Here is a 14,067-nt window from a genome sequence, read left to right on the forward strand (position 1 = left end):
TCCGCTTAAGATCGGGGGGTTGGGAAGGGTTCTGATTGGACAGGGGCAGGCGTGACGTATTTACGTCTACCGGAAGAAAACAGACTCCATTTCCTGCTTCTTACATTTTCGGTTACAACATGGAAGACCACACAATAAGACAACTTTCACTTTGATATTGATTATAGTTTTGAATAAGCAGCTCGACACAAACATACTGCTTCACTTTTGTCAGCTGAGGAGGAGAAGAGAGATAGACGACCGGAGGCAGAAGACCGTACTTTGGCGAATCAAAGCCGGTTAGTGCAACAGCTGCTCTACCTCAGCCTGAAATATGTGCCCACCAGCGGGGAATATGTGCGCCATCGCGACAGGGCAAGGGAACGAGCATGCGCAGAACGACCGGAATTAATTTAAAGCGGAATGAACATATACATGATCGAGGAATTATTCAATTCGGATTTACAATCAGAATAAACCAGCCTCTTACTTCGGATTTAAGTTTAATTCGGATTGGTCATTTTAATTCGGAATGGTCATTTTAATTCGGAATTAGGTGTTTACATGGTCATTTTTAATCTTTTCAAAGAGGATTTAATTTTAATTCTGAATTGAAGAGGAATTAAAAGTCTCATGTAAACGTAGCCATAGATTAACTATACAATTTCATGACAGCGTTGATTCATAAGTCCGCACTAACTTATTTAGACATGGACAGAGTGATCTAACAGCTTCACGCCCTCTGATGAGTTACCCAACTGTCTCACCTGCAGACCCTGTTTTCAACAGATTTTAGACAGAGATTTGAGGATTATTAGCCCGTTCAAAGCCGACACAAGCCTATTTGGTCCTTCAGGGAGAATTGATTCACTCTAATCTTATTTTTTAGTTTCCTTGCATCCATATTGTTCATAATGTTTGACTGTCTCCACTGTTTTTGGATAATTCCAGTTGTTAACTTAGTGTAGATCTTTCTGTTCTTCATTCTCATCTGTAGAAGAAGTATTACTCACGTGGAAATGTGCTGAAATCAAGTCAGGTGAGGTAACAGACACAGGCACTACGATGACTTGCAGATAGTAAAGAAGACATTAGGCCATAAAAACTTGTTTTAAAAAGAAGACAGCAAGAAGTAATGTTCCTCCAAATTTATGGGATAGAATCCATCTCAGCAGACAGTCCCTGCTTGAAGTTTGTCAGTTTTGCGCTGCAGTGTGTGATAACTCTCCGTCTTACTCCAATAAAGTGGTTAAAGGATTGTCTAGTTAACTGTTGGCTGATGTAAAAATCTGTTGTTTATTGTTTTGTCTAACAGCTCTCTATTTCTTTATAGCTTTTCCTGAGCAATGTTTGCTTCCTCCGAGTTCTCAGTAATCATTGTTTCAGAAGATAACCAATGAATACTAACAAAAAAATTAATTCTCACATGCTGCAATAAACTGGACTGTACAGGTTTAATGCTTGTGCTCCAGAGTCTCTGACATAAATGCTGGTGTATTTAGCATACTTGGTAAATGGAGTTTATTTGTAGCCTTATTCTGAGTGCAGCAGCAGCTCGGCCTTTTGTCCCACATTCTTGCCCCTCATTAACTCCGAGACCACATCCTCAGCACAGCGCTGCATTGTTGGCTGCTGCAGCTGCTGCTCACTGGCCCATTACAGATGAGAAAAGTGTGGTTAATACTTACTGTTACTGAAAAGGTCACAGAATAACAGTAAACAATTTAATGAGAGGTCCAACCTGCTCAGCATCTGACAAAGCAGCTTCTCAGTGATTATACAAAAAAGAGACAAGAATAAGAAAACAACCAATTTGGCTGGTTAATTCCTCCGTACAGGCGTGAAGCCAGGCCTGAGGCCAGGCCTGACTGGAGGGCATAATGAATACTTAAACAGCTCAGCAACTTTGGGCTCTTCCTTTCTATTTTCTGGAGAGCACAGATATGAAAAAGGTTATTTTTCTCCTGATACAGCGTCAGGACGCCTGTCAACAGCACTGTTAAACACATGATTACATTAATTTGTCAGAGCCTATGCTTGAAGGCCATGTCTGATATGATGCTGAACTGATGACAGAGGCACATCTGTTCCCATGTGTGCTGGAAAATTCACATTTTATTGCATTGAAACAGTGATAAAATCTGTTTCACACAATAATTGGATTTCATAGTTTTAAGTCTAACTCCGTAAAACATCTTCATGAACTTAGAGACCTCTCTTTCATTTGAGTCTTTTTACATGTGTGATTAATAAGACTTAGCAGGGGTCAACTTGTGGAGACTAAATCATAAGTCTCTCTCTTCTCTTCCAACAGAAGCCGATGAATTTAGTTCTTTAGGTATGTCTTTATGTGTTCAGTTTTTCTTCCTGGGGTTATTTAAGTTCCTTTTATATCTTTGCAGAGTGGGACAGCCCCTGCATGTATTTTCATCATACTCATCCACAGCACAACTCACAGTGAATTTGGCTACATGCTCCTGTTAAAGTGAAGGTTTTGGTTGTCTCTAAATTTCCACTGCCAACGACCAAAATAGAATGACAACGTTTTTTGGGGTTGGTCAGATATTAAAGGAATTTCTGCCAAAACGTTTCCACTGTTGTTCTCCCGTTGACTGAACTTCTGAAAGCCAAGGACAAAAGAGTTCCTCCTCTTAGTGTCAGCAAGAGTTTGGAAATGCCAAACAGCCAAATCTGGCAAACACTGATGGAGGGTTGGAGTTGGAGCCCTTCCCCGCTGTCATTGGGAGAGAGGTGGGGTACACTACGGACAGGTTGCCACACAGACAACCAGACTCACTCACAACCAATTTAGAGTGACCTATTAATCAAAAGAGCATGTTTTGGGACTGTGGGAGGAAGTCTGAGTATCTGAAGAGTATCCATACATGCAGGGACAACATGCAAACTCCACACAGAAAGTCTCCAGCTGCATTAAGGGCATTAAGGGCTTGACCGGGCTGCCATATTTGATAAGTTTGGGGTCAGATCATAGTGATATGAAAGCAGGCTGAGCCCCTCAGTCCTCCTCTCTTTTGGGGTATATCTGTGAATTAATTTCAAGATATTAAAGTCACATCCAAGAGTATGATCACTGTGTCTGCTGACTGAAAAAAACTTCATGTTTCATCGAAGCCACACAGCTCAGATCTACCTTTTCTGCTGCTAAGCCGGTGAACCCTGAGGCCATACTCCAAAAGCAGGCTGCAATTAACTCCTAATCTTTAATGTCACCAAAGCTAACAGACTCTCTGTTAGCACGTCTTTATCATTCATTAAGAGCTCTTATCATAGACTGGATTGAAAGCACACAGAAATTAGAGAGAATGCCACCACGGCAGAGCGGAGAGGAAAAAGGAAGCCTGTTGATATCCCTCTCAGCAGGAGAGGAGTGGAGACGCATCAGCAGAGGAAAAGGAGAATCTGAGAGGAGTGGGAGTGACAGTGCCAAGCTCACAGTCTGGATCGACGGCCCCCTGGTGATTAAGATGTGTTGGACTTGAACCAGGCTGAGTAGAAAACCCTCCAAGGCTTACTCATACAGTTTAAAAGAGAGGAGGAGGAAGAGGAGGAGGAGGAGAGGAGGGAGTCAGGATGGAGGTCAGGAATACAGAGAAGAAACAATGAGTGCTCAGATGATGACGATTTAGACCGAGAGGCAGATAAAGAGAAGACGCTTGCTCATAAAAAACACACCATCCTGAACTTGTTCCATTTTCCTCTGGATGTCCACGTTACAGTGTCTCTGCTGGCAGCTTAAAAGCAGAGACTTCTTTCTTTGAAAGAAAGATGTACACGTCTTAGCTTCTAGAAAATGTTTTGCCAGAGTATGACTGTGAGATGTTTGAGTGTAAGAGAGTAAAATCATTCTGTTCAATTGTTCAGATTAGACGAGACAGAGTATTTAAAGGAGGACATATCATGCAGCACTTGAAATCACAACTCTACATTGTGTGTGTGTTGTGAGCTTATGTTTATGTTTTCTCATGGAAATATATAAATAAGGTAGAGAGACTCACTATTGGTGCCTTGCACAAGTAATCACACTTTCTGACATGTTACATATTAATTATGGTCGTTTGTGATGGACCTACACAAAATATGACGACTCAAAAATGTACCTGAGTGTCAGATCGCGTTACCATAAAATCATTTTGTAGCTTTTTGTGTGGGCTCGTCTTCAATTCCTTGCCGCTGTATTCTTCTTCGCCCTGTCTGTGTGGTGCTCTTAAACTAACCTCCTCCAACACAAGAACAAGGTTTCTAAACTTCTGTATAATAGAAATATGAATATATTCAAGTGCTTTGCTGTGAAACCCCTGACTAAGATCAGGTACTGCTCATTGCCTTCAGGTGACTAAAACCTGTCTGCTTTTGTTTATTTACTGAAGGAGAAACTGAAGGTGAGTGCAAACTCAGATATCTGCTGCTTTTCAGTCGCACATTTACATCCAAACTGTTTCCACTGCCCTCCCTCTGCTGTCTATCAAAGTGAATACAATCTGTGAACACTTTGGCTGTTAATGGTAACACAGCAGCAGTCTGCTGGTCTGCTGTCAGGGTGAGTTTTCCATCATCACTGTAAAATAAGTAGAATAGAATAATGTGCACACTACACCTCAAGAGTTGATCATTAAAGCACCATGTGGTCTGTTTATGTAACACATGATGCTGCTGACTGAGAACTGGTTCTAAAAATCTAATGGCATAACGGTAAGAAATGGACATAAGAGACACATCAGTCGGATTCAGCCTGCAGCAGTTTGCACAGCACAAACTACAAAGCACTATGGGATGCTTTTCATATTAGTCGTATTTGTCTTCAAAAGGAGTTGTTTTTTTTGCCAATTTTGACGGACCTCAATAATGTCCACTAGAATTAAAGCCATTTAGCAGTCTTCTCTGCCGACTATGAACATTAAGGGCCTGATTCACAAAGGGATTGTGATTTTTGAGCTCAATCTGTACAAATGTCACAAAAAAAAGTGCCTGATTCACAAAGCACACATAAAGAGTTAAATCCACCACAAACCATACTGCAGAACATATAGCGTCACTGTGCGCTGGTGCTGTTTGCACAGATTTCAATGATCCATTATGCTTTCAACTGGGGCAGAATAAGTCTCTTTTTATGCAAAGGAGCCGGATTGCAAAAAAACCCATCTCATCAAAAACACCAGCGCAGCAACATGTAGTAAGAATGACATTTTTACCATCTACCAAGATATGTTAGTGACCAAGCTGCAATATTTTCAGAGATGTCACCCTCAACCTATCTCTGTATGATCTAGAAACAATATATCTATACAGTCTGTTAGCATTACTGGAGTAACAGGACTTAACTCAGTTTGGGGCTGTCAAGGCACACGTTTCCTCATGAGCGGAGGTCTACACATGACATTTTTGTGATCTGAATGGGATGCTATTACTCAGTTATTCCAGAAAGGAAGCTTTGTTATTGACAGTGAAATTTGCGTAACATCTTTTATTCATAGACCTGACAATAAATTTGCAAGAAGTGTCCTCTCCTCTTAGTGAGTGAGTGCACAGCACAGCTCTGTGCAGCAGAGGGTGAAGATGCTGACGGCTCATCTCCACAACCCGATGCAAAACAAGAGCACACAGGACAGAGCTGCAAAACTATATGGGTGTGTTTGCACCTAAATACCATTAGGGCTATATGCTTTGTGAATTGGATCTTAAGATGGAGCAGATAGAGGAGCAAATGAGGCGCAATCTTCATGCTGTTAGCGGCCGCAATCCACTCTTTGTGAGTTCCACTCTCCCAAGTGTCATCTGGGATGTGTGAAATGTGGGCATACTCAGCGGAATCTGTATCATCAGCCAGCCAGTGGGAACATTTTCTCAAAGCGACATCTCTATTAGAGAAAAGGCTGAAAATAGAATTTTCCCCTTAATAGAAAAAGCTTGTAGGGGAGCAGACTTTAAAATGTGTAGGTTAGATAAAATAAAAAGACCTAATGTTTGTGTGAGAGAGATGTAAAGACTCCTCCTCTATCAGAGAAGCACAGTGACAGGCCAGCGCCGGGCTGCTCGCCCTTATCCCAGGAGAGAGACAGTGATGCTAAATTGCCTGTCGCTTTTCCTTGCTCTCTCTCTCTTTCTGTCTTCCTCCTTCTCTCTCCCTCTCTTCCTTTATCTCCCCCTCCCCCCATCGCTGTGAGAGGCTAACGTCTTAATCATAATTGTGTCATGAGCCATAAACACTCATACGCTCGGCTGTGGAGGCAGCCTCGGGGGAAGTAATGGTGCTGAATAATAACAACGATAACTTTATTTGCAGAGCACTTTGGTGAGAACTTTTAACAGCTGATGTCCGTTTCAATAAAATGAAGAGCAGTGAAGACAGGACTTCAAGAAGGAGGATTCATTTAAAAAACAAACAACACCTAAACCATTACTCATAGAAAGTAACAAGTCCTGACAAATTTCAGAGTCCATTTTTAGTTTCATGACACACAGCGTCAGGGATCAGCTCAATGTTTTTAAATTATAATATCTAATAGATAATTAAAAAAATAGGGACAGTGTTTGTTTGTTTTTGTTGTGTTATGTTTTATGGGCAGGCAGCTCAACTGAATAACCCTTCTGGGATAAACAGAGTTGTTGAATCTTAATTCTTGAATCTCAAACAGGGTTAATAAGATCCTGAAAATAGACATTTTGCATCTGACGTCACAATGTCCACCCACCCACGCTTGGACGGCATGTTTCTTACTGGATGCCTGTGATAAATAAATAATCTAGTCCACAAATTCCCTGCGGTAAACTGGCAAATTTAACCATGTTTATTTACTGTTGTGCATCAAATACTAAAATAAATGGAGAGAGGGAACCAAACAAGCAGTCATTATCACTCTTCTAGTTCCTATATAACTGTTTTCTGTAAATCAGCAGTTGAGTTGTTGTGTTTGCCTAAAGGTGTGAGTTGTTATCTGCTTCAGTCCCAAGATTCGTCACAAATTCACAAATGAGGTCTGATCTGCTGCTGGTCTCTGAGACCTACCACACACAGTTTTGTAGATGACAACTTGTGCCGTTTTGTAAACACATCCACCGCTGGATTACAAAAAGCTGTCAGCAATGGAACCAGGAGGGCCATATGAGTTCTGCAATAACACCTCCTTGCCAGTGTCTCTGAATGTGACAGGGGCAGCTGTTAACAACGAGACTAGAGCCCCGCTTCTTTACCTCACACTAGCTTGAAAGAAGCCGACGATTGGCTTCAAAACAGCGCTTCAGGAACAGATTGGTGACGTCACAGATACTACATCCATTCATTATACAGTCTACAGTTATGGCACAGCTTTAATTCAGGGAACATCTAAACAGTGTTACATATGGTCAGTACCCAGCATTGAGGTTCCACAGAGGTTCTGGATGGCACCTAATGTGGGTGGGAAAGAGCAGAAACAGAGTGAATATGTGTAAGCAGAGGGGGTGGGGAGTGGCTACAGATTCAAAGCTGCCCAAAACTAGTTTCTGAGTTGAAAGTGAAATGACCTGAATCAGATCAGATGAATATCTTTCTGAATGAGATGAATAAGACTCATAAGACACAGCAAATCAAACATGAGCTTGAATGTTTGTCGGGTTCCCATGAGCTCTTGTGTTAACAGTGCTTTTACTGTCATGGTATAAATGTCACTTATGAGAACATCTTGTAGAAAATCAAATGTTTGAGCCTTGCTCAAAGGTCTTCAGTAAATTATACTCCCATGTACACCACGTAACAATGGTTTCAGTGACTCAGAGTTAATGTCAGGGAAAGTGATGCAGCCTGTAGCAGAATCTGCAGCAGATCTCAGGAGACACAGAGAGTGTGTCACACAGAGACAATGGACGGAGGACGCCCTAGACGAGGCTGCTGACTGAACACTGCACTTTGAGTACAATCCCCAGGAGGAGCTGTGAGTAAGAGGGACACAATGTAGAGTAGCTTATTCACTTTACAGCGTGAGGGAATTTAAAGGTGCAGTGTGTAGTGTTTAGTGACATTTATCAGAACAGACTTGGTAAAAATTGAATATAATGTTCATAAATAAAGTTTAAATTAGTGTATAATCACCTGAATAGAACAATCGTTTTGTTTTTGTTAACTAAGCATGAGCCTTTTATATCTTCATGAGGAGCAGGTACCGTTCCACAGGGGCAGAAGACGTGTTTTAATCCAGAATCTGACCGCTAGATATCACTAAATACACACACTGTACCTTTAAAGGGATGGAACAGATAACACTCAGACGGGATTTTCATCTTTTCCCACTGAATTCCTCAGGATTTTTAAAACGTCATAATAATTCAGCACACATCTTTATTTCTAAAATATCTTTGGGACTTTAATGACCTTAATAAAAAGTACTTAGTTCATTTTTGAAACATGAACACTACAACTTTAATTGTTTTAGAAGGAGGGAAGCTGCAGGGCTATCTTCAGGCTCTCTCGCTGCAGGAACGTAGGATACACTGTACATTAAACACTGACAATGGGTTGGACAATGAGACACAACTAGGCTTGACCATGCTGGGTCTCTTTCAGGGCACTGCCAGGTAGAGTCAGTAGTCAGAGGGTAACTTTTGATCTCGTGTAGTAAAGTTTAAGAACCATGTTCAGGAAAATAACATCTTTGCATTAAAGTAGATATAGTGGACATGGAGAGGAAAAATAAATATCTTCATTTTGTTTATGCACACACACACTTCATGGCACCCCTGCATAAGTAGGTGCCCCAGTTGTGCCACCCCCTCACTGTGTTTTTGGTCAACTGTAGGGACCTCTGTCAAGTCCAGCTGTCCTTAATTTAAGCAGATTGTTGTCTGTTTTAGTCCCATTTCATCATATTGAAGAGAGTCATGTTGTAGAATGTTTTTCCTCTGAGTCTGGTAGAGGGGGCGTGTCCTGTTGCCTGGTGGGAAAGTAATGCCAGTACACACCCTCTTATCACCATCATCACACTCTGTATCCTTCCTTTTCCAGAGTGACTCTAACTCCTTATCCAAAATCTGATCTGGCTGTTGTGAACTCTTAGAAAATTGCACTCATCGCTCCACAACTCCCTACAATACATGCATTTATATGCTTATGCATTTATAGAGCATCTTCTTCTGTGATTGAAAATGTATTATTCCCATAGGAGGAGGAAATCATTTGGAATATTAAAACATGCAGAGCTTGTATCGAAGGAGGATGAGTTGGTTTTCTTGCATCCCTCCTTGTGGTTACTTAAAAGATGATTTTGTTCAATTTATTTCAGATAAACTGTGTCAGTTGTGTGCAGACTGTCCAGTAGTTATCTGGTATTTCTGGTGATTTATCATATTATAGTATTGCACAGTGTTGTTCATATTTATTCAGTTGCTGAGCTGAGAAATGAGAAAGGTCTGCTTCTGCTCTGTCACTTGACTAAATCTGTGCTGGGATGCAGCTGCGGGACGAAGGAAAGTTCTTTCTGCTGTTAAATTAAAGTACAGTTGGCACAAAGAGAAAGAATCTCCTCCAGCGGTTCTTGGTTCAGTGCCTCAGCCTCAGTCATTTCTCAGTGTTTCCTCTGTATTACACAGGGATTGTCTGTGATCCAGAAAATATCAAACACCTTCTACTGGCTTAGCTACCCGTCCGTTTGCAGCCTCTCTCTGCCTATTGTAAGGTCTGTGGGGATTTTTCAGAGGAAGCTTGTGGATTTTCTGTGGCTCAACCAGATGGCATATGACTTCTTTCCAAAACCGCAGTAAATAAATATTAATCTGACGGCCAAAAGCAGCTTCCTGCAGGCAGTGGAGGCTTGTCTCTGGTGTTTTCTGTGGGCTACTACAGTTCTTTTGAGCTCAGCAGGGGGTTTTACAAATAAGATATATCTCTGGCTTTAAATCTGGGTTCTGTACCTGCACTATCTCTGCTAATCAACACGAGTGAAATATGGGTTACGGTATCATCATGGTAGGTAAATGTTATTCTGAAACAAAAATTGAAACACTATAAAACTCATTCATGTCATGATTCAAACATAAAGACAAAAAAATGCCCTTCAAAAATTTGACTTCTGTTGCATGGTGGAAAAATGATTTAAATTAGATAAAGATTGTTCTTTTTTCACATGCTAAATACTTGATTCTGATTGGTCAATGTCTCTTGCAAGCAAAGTGCTGCCATGGACAACCTGATCCCATGCCAAATCAAATCAGTCCCCTGAGAGGAGTCGTGCACATTTCGCCCCTGCATGTTGACACTAGATTAGCAGTCTTAAATAGTTAACATCATCAATGAGTCAGTAGTCCTCCAGGCTGTAAAACTTCGAGACTGTTCCTGTAAAGTTGCAGACTCCCGTGCTCTCCTTGTTGACTGCTTCTGACTGTTAGTTAGTTAGGAAACAGAAACTTCCATCACAATGAGCTAAGAGCCAAACTACTTCATCCAACGTGTGAACACAAGAAAAAAAGAATGGAAAGATCTCATATGCTAGAGCTGAACTAAAGGGTGTACAACATTTCTTTCCCGTGTTTCCATGGGAAACTCCAAGAAGCATTTACACTTCTAATAAAGCTATTTTCCTTTCCAGCATGGAATCAGTCACCATGGTAGCAAAATAGGACTTGTATAATTAGAGGCTAACAGCCCTTAACTACCAAATGCTGAAAATAAAGAGTCTGAGCTGGAACTCAGGAAAAGTATTGACCAAATCCAGCTTTCTCTGAGCCTGCTGCATGACAGCACATTTGATTTATCTCTGCTGAGTGCTCTTTTGGAAGAGCACTTTTGTCCAAAGTTCATCATGACCCCAGTTTTTCAGTTGGTTTGCGGCACAGGTGGTCAGAGATAAAGAATAACCTGACCCTGCAGCAGAGTTTAGAAACTAAAGAGCAGGGTTTCAGGAGAGACAAAAAGCAGCAATAAACTGCAATGGAAAAAAACAGAGATAGGCTATAAAATGATGTATATTGTGTGGTTTTTAATCACCACAACTCAAATAATTTCATTTGATAATAATGTCTAATTGCATTGTAAATCTGATTTAGAATTCCATTATTTTTCTTTAATTCCATATTAACAATGCTGAGTCATTCTTACCAGTGACTCGATTTCAGCATCAAATGAATGCAATGAAATTAACTTTATGATCTTGACTTTTAGATTTATTATTCAGATAAATGCTGGACTGATACACCAGTCTGGTCTGACACCATGACTTAGAGAGGGGAGATAGCTTCAGAGTCCGTATTTTATCAAATATTGAGAGTTTATTCTTATCTACTTTAAAAGATAACGCTGTTACATGTAAAGAAATATGCAGGGCGCATGTACAAAATGTACACTAGTTTCCTTAACCAGTGATCCCTGGTTAATGCAACACCATTCAACTTTTTCAGGAGTTCCAGTTTGGTTTCTTTCTCAAACTCAAAGTACTTCTGTGATATTTTAATCCTGTTAACACAAAGTGCAGATTACTTTTGCTCTTCAGAATCACAGAGGAGTCATTATTTCCCATCATGGCAGCAGCTGGGAGACGCTCCAGCAGCTTAACAACGGTGTGCAAATAACACAGGAATAAAAAGATATTAACGCGATAATTTCTGACTTTAACTGCATCACTGTAAAGGCATTATCTCTGACAGCCCAAAGAGAATATGTAAATAGATTTACAATGAAGGATAAATCTTAGACCGAGCAATAAAGATAAACAGAGTGTGATTTAAGTCTTTGAATTTCCCCAGAGAAGGAGCGTGACAGGACCTAAAAATGTCTTAAGATGATCGTGAGGCAATGTCCACCTCCCTGTGTGACCGTTCTTTAAGGCAGGGGTTCCCGAAGTGTGGGTTGGGACCCCCTGGGGGGTCGTGAGATGTCTTCCAGAATGTTTTTTTTTTTTTTGTTATCTAAAACCAGTACATTTTACCCATTATAGTAAAAAAAGCTCAAGCTAAACTTGAAATACACAGCCAAATGCTATTAAAGGTAGGCTCATTTTCTTCAGACCAGCTAAATGAAGCCACATTAAATCACCTTGAGGGACAGTGAGGGTCGCAAGTCTTTGGCATCTATATTTTTGGGGGCTGAAAAGTTTGGGAACCCCTGCTTTAAGGTTTCAGATCTTCTATCCCTGTTAGCTGAAACCAGGTTGAAGGTGGTGTCACTTTGATATGGGATTTGGTCTGCTTTTTTTAAGCCTTAGAGTGAAAATTGATTTCAGGGTTTTTTTCAGCCTCAACTCTTAGGACAGGAAGAAGAGGAAACATGTTTCCTCTTCTTCCTGTCTCTGTTATTTTGGACACAGGAAAGCTGTCATTTTCTGTCCCATAATTTATCTGAGGTTTCAAAATGTGTATTTTTATCTACATATCCGCTAGCAATGTAGCCCCACCTCACCTAAGGTTTAAATACACTTTAAGTCATTATCCAGCCTTAATCTTAGAATAATATTCACTAAATGAATGCTGCTGCAAACTGGGCATCATACAGACTGTACACAAACCTCTGCTCTGCCTGAGTGACTGAACTACTTATTTGAAGGCTGAGTGAATACACCCATGTCATTTGTTATAACAGTAAACTGTGTATGCATTAATGGAAGGGCCTGCAGGTCAAGGTTTAACCAGTAAGCTGGTTAAACACGCAGAACAGAGCCACCTTCTCCTGCAGAGTAAACACTTTGAATTTCAAGTTATCCAAAACTTTGTGGTCCAAACTTTTCCTGATAAATAATTGTTACCTAGAATTAGTTTTCTGAGCATGACACGCATTTCAAGATGTCTCTTTGTACGTCTTACGTTCTCACAATCCATTCTGGTAAATATTTTTTCAGCAAGAATGCAACCGCCTCAGCTCAGGCTTTGAGAACAGCCCTCGGGCGTGTGAGCTCAGAGCTCAGACAAAAAGAACAGTGAGTAACTTTCATCGGGATGAACATGGCACAGAGTAGGAACACAATGAGTTGTTCTTTTTAAACATTCATCATAAAATCACATGTATATTTACAACAGGCGCTCTGGGTATACTCCCACTGTTTGTCTGCTATAAGAAAAGTCTATAACAGAAATGCTAATGTTTGTTTGGTAGAGGGAAACAAACAGAGAGAGGGAGACTTGACATACTTTACAGAATCAGTCATGGGCTCATATGAGGATTTATATCATGTTCATGTACTGTTACACTGGGGAGGGAGGGCAGGGGGCTAACAGAGTCAACTAAACAAATGGAGCACCGCCTGCAAGCTAGTCCAGGCAGACAACTCGAGCTCTGATTCATACTGACACGTCATCCTCTCTATCAGCAGATCTCAACATCCTCTCATTTGGCAGTCTAAGACTTCCTGTCTCTGTCTCTGTCTTGTCAGTGCTACTGCTGCCCTGCTCCAGTGCTGCGTGCAAGCTTTCAACCCAACCTCCTCAACAGCACCCACCTGTAGGCTCCGGGGGGGTTAGTCCTATCTCATTACTCATCAATGTCTGCATATAAGTTATTCTGCCAGGAGTAATGAGGTTCAGAGCCTCAACGCCAAACACAAATACTGTATTCTGTATTCATAAACTTCAGCTTAAAATTCTGTGAGTTGTCTGACTGAACTGGGTTTTAATGAATTTGATGTTCACTCACTGATTCCCTAAGTCACTCTTTGGAAAGCAACCTTTCCTGTCCTACCAAAAACCCAACAGAGATCCTCTAAAACAAAATAATCCACCATATGGAGCTAAACTTTCGGATTCTTTGTTGTACCTTAACTAAATCTTAAATGCAGCTTCTTCTGCCTGATGATGATTTAGCTTTGAGTGGCAATTAACAGAATTTGAGGTCTTCAAGTTTGGCCAATGCAAATCCAGGAAAGACATCCAGGGAAGACATTGTACCTCCACACTGCCGATACTGCTAGAACTAACTTATGATACTTGTATTGATATCTAATGTGAGACATTGTTTGGTTGCATTTAACCCTTATTTACTAAATACTTCATAATTAGTGTTAATTTTGGCTACTATTTTAGATTTAATCTTAGTCTTTAGACAAAAATGCCTGTTAGTTTTAGTCACATTTTAGTCTTTTCAGCCCTTTTTAGTCTTAGTCTAGTTTTAGTCAACGA

The 14,067-nt window shown here is 40.7% G+C and overlaps 1 protein-coding gene across 1 annotated transcript in view; it reads right to left on the reverse strand.

Annotated features, from left to right (window-relative positions):
- The window catches only part of sgcd (sarcoglycan, delta (dystrophin-associated glycoprotein)), a 195,706-nt gene that overhangs the window by 163,178 nt on the left and 18,461 nt on the right, over positions 1-14,067 (reverse strand). The gene's annotated exons all lie outside the window — the stretch shown is intronic.

This window comes from Notolabrus celidotus, chromosome 5 (assembly GCF_009762535.1).
Source record: "Notolabrus celidotus isolate fNotCel1 chromosome 5, fNotCel1.pri, whole genome shotgun sequence".
Taxonomy (NCBI): Eukaryota; Metazoa; Chordata; class Actinopteri; order Labriformes; family Labridae; genus Notolabrus; species Notolabrus celidotus.